Source organism: Ceratotherium simum, chromosome 17 (assembly GCF_057802395.1).
Source record: "Ceratotherium simum simum isolate JZ-2026a chromosome 17, ASM5780239v1, whole genome shotgun sequence".
Lineage (NCBI taxonomy): Eukaryota > Metazoa > Chordata > Mammalia > Perissodactyla > Rhinocerotidae > Ceratotherium > Ceratotherium simum.
In genome coordinates, this window is record NC_141916.1 from 14,062,449 (window position 1) to 14,068,273 (window position 5,825).

General features: G+C 36.7%; 1 pseudogene; it reads right to left on the reverse strand.

The window, feature by feature from the left end:
- Positions 1 to 321: 321 nt before the first annotated feature.
- On the reverse strand, positions 322 to 1,320 carry LOC101407248 (olfactory receptor 10A7-like; annotated as a pseudogene).
- Between the last annotated feature and the right edge of the window lie 4,505 nt (positions 1,321 to 5,825).

Sequence of the window (5,825 nt, forward strand, 5' to 3'; positions counted from 1 at the left end):
TTTAGTACTCTCCAGGCTCCAGTAATACTTCTTCTCCTTGTCCTTTCAGGTCATAAGATGGAATTCCAACATATGAGCTGTGTGACAATTATCTAACCCCGCTCCCCAATTTGTAAATAGTCCCCTCATAAAGATTCACTCAATTATTCCAATTTGAGAGTACCATCTGTTTCTTGCTGGGACTCTGACTGAGACACTGAGGTCCACCTCACATGGTAAGAGACATTGACAAAATAAGAGCAAATCTTCTACTTCTTTTAAGCTTTTGTTCATGGGTTCCACTGTCCCTACTTTCTTTAGAAAAATTCTACACAATAGGACTCAAAACACATCTAACTTTTGCAAGACTTTGAGAGATTGTCCTCTTGACTGCTCCCTTCACTTCGTTGTTCCTGAGGCTGTATATGATGGGGTTTAACATAGGAGTGATGACAGTGTAGGACAATGACACTAGCTTCTTGCTCTCAGGGGACTGGTGGGATTTGGGCCGTAAGTAGGTAAGGCTGGTTGTTCCATATAAAAGGGAGACCACAATGAGGTGTGATGAACAAGTGGAGAATGCCTTCTGCCGGCCAGTAGCAGAGGGCATCCTCATGATTGTTGTGATAATGCGAGTGTAGGAGACCAAAATGAGAGAAAAGGGAAACATAATAAATAGTAATGTGGAAGCAAGTGCTTGCATTTCATACATGGTTGTATCCTGAGTGACTAGTTTCAACACTGGGGGGCCATCACAAAAAAAATGATCTACTGTGTTTGGTCCACAGAAAGGAAGGGCCATCATCCAAGCTGTCTGTAGCATAGAGACAGGAACACCAGACATCCAAGAGACTATGGCCATCCACCAGCATAGGGACCTACTCATTATGACTGAATACCGGAGAGGGTTGCAGATGGCTACAAAGCGATCATAAGCCATCATAGAGAGGAGGAAAGATTCAGAGCTGCCAAAGAAGAAGAAGAAGTACATCTGGGTACCACAGCCCACAAAAGAGATGATTTTCCTTGCGGACACTAGATCTACCAGCATCTTCGGCACCATGACCAAGGTGAAACAGACTTCAAGAAGTGATAGGTTTCGAAGAAAGAAGTACATGGGTGTGTGAAGAGCAGGATCCACACTCGTAACTGTGACAATAAGGAAGTTGCCCAACAAGGTGACCATATAGATGACCAGGAACAAAACAAAAAGAGAAACTTGCATCTCACGGTTGTTTGTAAAGCCAAGAAGAATAAATTCAGTGACTCTGGTGTGATTTTCACAAGTCATATCTTAGACTATTTTCTCTCTTAGAATCAAAATATGTGCATCAAAGGATCATCCTTAAATATAGATATAATCTCAATAATATCAATAAAATGCATAAATGCATCTCTGTTCCCATTTGTCTTAGCATTCTATTTCTCTGAAGCAGAGAGAATGTTTACAATAAGATAAAATCAAGAGAAAAGAAATATTTTGCATGAATCCTACTAATGTCTGATCACCTAGGTGCAGTTCTTCTCTCATCAGTGGTCATAGCCTGCAGATCATATTCTTCATCAGAAACATGCTATTTTTCAGAATTAAATAGAAAGAGTTTATACAGATAGTAATTAAAATAGAATCATCAGTAATTTTTAAAAATAAATTCAGGCTGCAAAAAGGTAAATTGTGAGCTAGTTGTACTTTTCTATTCTTTGACTATTTAAATGACATGTTTCTACTAAATGGAATGCATTTTACACTATTCCATCTGATATATACATACATATATACATTTATATATACAAATATATGTTCACACACACACATATATAGGTATATACGAGACAAACTGAGTAAATAAGCATAAGCAAACAAATATGTGGACACAATATATGCCTATGATTTTGGTGCTTCTGTGAAGTCTTCATGTGACTGCTAATTTATGTGATTTTTGATATGGTCTCTTGAACCATAAGTTTACGTCACTAGAACCCGTTTCTTATTATGCATGTAAGTCTAGTCATATAGTTTGAGTTGGGCTTAAAAACAAATTTCTGAACAAGTATGACTTTCAATAGAGAAGTCCTCCTTCCAACCCTTGTTTTAATTCCCATTTATCAAAATAGTTCTGCTTCCCAATGTGTTGTGATGCTGCTAAACTAACATTTGCTAAGTAGAGCTCAGGGGTGTAGGTCGGTGAGTGTGGTTTAACAAAAGACCACAAAAGAAAGTGAAATAGAGAAGTTTGTTACTCACCAGTCCTGGATGAGGTACACAGTACACCTCAAGGGACCATGGGGGAAGTCAAGGCAGGGTGCAGGCAGAGAGAGAAGGGCAGGACCTGGGGCACATTGCCTTTATTAGAACCCACAGGTGGATTACTTTGGGAGCCTCTGGTTATGGCCAAATTGGTCAATTCAAACCAAAGAGAGTGGGGTTTTGGTACATTTCCCCAGGGGATTATCTAAGAGGCTCCAAAAGGAAGGCCCTGGGAGGCAGGGGAGACTGTTTATCACAAGGGCAGTATCACAATGTAAGTTCCTTACATTCCCTTGTGTCTCTCTGGGCTGTTATCTAGGGTATGTTCTCAAGGGAGGGGTTAACGTCAGTTCAAGTCCCCTGCAGGCCACTTGGCCACACAAAATGGACACCTAGTCAGCAAATTTTGTAGTAGTTTAGCTAAACTCTCAACACACTGTCAATCTTCTCCAAAATGGCATGGTCAGATGTGGGAGCTGGTCACTGACTGTTGTGTATCCACTAAAACTCCAGTCATAAAAGTACCAATTCAACTATTATGAACTCAAACATTAATCTTATTTAGAGTAAAATATTTTGAGCAAAAGTAGAATTATGTGAATATTTTCTACATAGGTCTTAGCAACAGCATATCAAACACTAGCAATCACAGAGACATTTGTTGGAATACCAATTATTCATAATGTTTCATTGGAGCTGAGCTGCATGATATTTCATTTTTTTAAAATATTGGGGTTATATAAGTATTGAATCAATTATTTTTTAATACATTTGTCAAATTCAGACAAAAATTTATTTTATTGTCAAAATTATATTTAAAATAGATTGCTCCTCTGAAAGTAAGGAGCTGAAAACTCACAGCCTATAGATTTATTCTGAAATGAGTGGCCCATTTGAAGAATTCCACGTTTAATTCTACTCTAAAGATATGTACTTTGGTAATATCTCACCTGTTTATTTTGCTTACTGTAGTTCTCAAACCAATATCCTCAATAGCATAAGAAAAGGAACTCCGGTGACCCCAGGCTGTCTGTGTCCCTAGAAGTTCTAGAATAATAGGTAACAGACTTGACAGTGATCGTGACCATTACCCTCTCATCACTATTACAAAACCTGCTTCAATCCATTCTCATCATCAGTAATAGAAACAACATTATTCCTGGTATATTTAACAAAACTTATAAAAAGCTTAATATACATTATCATGCTTACCAGCATTTTGCAACAAGTATTAACTTGTTGTGAGTCTAAAAATACTCCATTTTATGTCTTGATAAAAAAAAAAAATATGAGAGTTGATGAATGTATCAAGATTTTATAATAGCCTAACAGTTTTTCATGTATCCCTAAAATGGCTCAACCACCACTGCCTCCCGGAATTCTGATGTTGATGTGGCAGAAAGCAATACTGGGTTGAATGGCTGATCCTTGAGTGATCAAAGTCTATAGTGCACCGTCCATGGTCTCCAGTGTGAAATATGAATAAAGCTACCCAAGAAAAATGGTCAGTGTTTTGATGTTTTGATAGTGTCTCACACCTTCTACTTTGCCTACATACATTTAAATTCAATAAAAGTTTGAGGAACTAGAGGTTAATAGTGTCACAGAATGTACCTCCAAATATCCCTCTCGGTCTTCCTATATCCTAAAAAACCTCCTGATTACGTTGCATGAGTCCCCTAAAGAAGGAGAACCACCAGCAGTGATGTTGCAATCACGACCACAGATTTATACTGATGTCTTTTTAAAAAACTTGCAAACTGTGGTTGAGTTGCCATGATTGCTACATAGCTCTAGAGAATGTACTGTTTTACTTGTTGCATGGTATTTTGATAATTTAGTGACATTTACTTAAGTCCATTAATTTAATTGACTGTGTCCTAATGAGGCCAAAGAGTTTTTTCACCTCCCACTAAGCAACCCAACTTCAACCTTTCTGAGAAAATAGATTTTATCTCTCCTTCTGCCAGTTTTCTCACAGATATGTGTTTTCTCATGAAAATATTTATAGATCAATGCAATTACATCATCATTTTTGGAGCACAACTTGAAGCTGAAATCATCAAGTTTCTCTACCTGGAACAGCACTTCTAACAACCCACAATATAAATTAATAAAAATCAGAGAGCAAATCACCTCAGTATTTCAATTGAAAATACTTTGTATGGTTAAAATTCACAGCATTCCTTACGTTTACAACTATAGTTTTATTAATACTGTTTTCCTTAAAATTCTATAGCTTTCTAGACAGAAAACAAGGGCCTTATTGTTTTTTGTTTTCTTATATTTCAATAAAGCATAAGGTTACACATTTTTCCATAAACCAAGTCCCATATTTATTTTTCTAAGAATGTTTCTTTATACACAGAAGCACTGAGAAAACCAAGTTTTTTAAAAATTAAGGAACAAAAGAAATCATAAAGAAATATCTGGATGTATCTTACCAAATAAATCCTCATATTTGCTTTGTAATTAGGTTTAGTGATTTTTTAAAAAGATTAGTAATAGTTTGTGAGAATTGTTAACTGATCTTGAAATCTGTCAGTTATCTCAAATCTTCAGAATTAAGCAAATATCTTAGGCAGACTAACCTGCTTTGCATTGACACTAAATGGTTGATATATTTCAGTAATAATGTTTAAAAGTCTGACGGGCCTTGGGGAAATGATCCCTGGGACATTAGAAGAGACTACTGTTAATTAAACAACTGTTTTACTCTCACAGGGGAGAAAGCAGAATTCTCATGAAACTGACTATATTTTCTTTAAGTCCTAATGACTACAATTCAATGTGCATTTCTCAATAATAGTTATTTTGTGGTGGGTCACTGGTCAAGGACACACTGGTCAAGTCACTTGGGATTACAGCTATTAACAGTCCAAGACTATGTGAGGAATATAAATTTTTGTTTTCCCTGTAAAGTTTTTGTATTTGTGGCATAGTTTTTGATCCAATACAGATAAGAGAGATTTGTACCATGTCCTTAAAACTTATGTGATTTTAAATCTCACTTTTAAATTTATTTTTAAAATTTTATCATTTCACACATATATTTTCCTAATAATAATCTTTTTATTTTTTTATGATTATTTTTTATTTTTTTAGTTTTTCGTGAGGAAGATCAGCCCTGAGCTAACATCCGTGCTAATCCTCCTTTTTTTGCTGAGGAAGACTGGCTCTGAGCTAACATCTATTGCCAATCCTCCTCCTTTTTTCTCCCCAAAGCCCCAGTAGATAGTTGTATGTCATAGTTGCACATCCTTCTAGTTGCTGTATATGGGACACGGCCTCAGCATGGCTGGAGAAGTGGTGCGTTGGTGCACGCCCGGGATCCGAACCCGGCCACCAGTAGCGGAGCGTGACCACTTAACCTCTACGCCACGGTGCCGGCCCATAATAATCTTTTTAAATGAGTAAACACATCAAGTTAAGTTGATAATTGGCTGTATTTTATAGTTGTCTTATACCTTAAATAGTTTGGCTGTTGATTTGTTGTACAATGAGAACATTGTAAACAGTATTAAGATTCATACGTTGTTACATGGAAGCATTACCTTATATCCAACAAGGTCAATGCCACAAAGAAGTAAGCGATTTT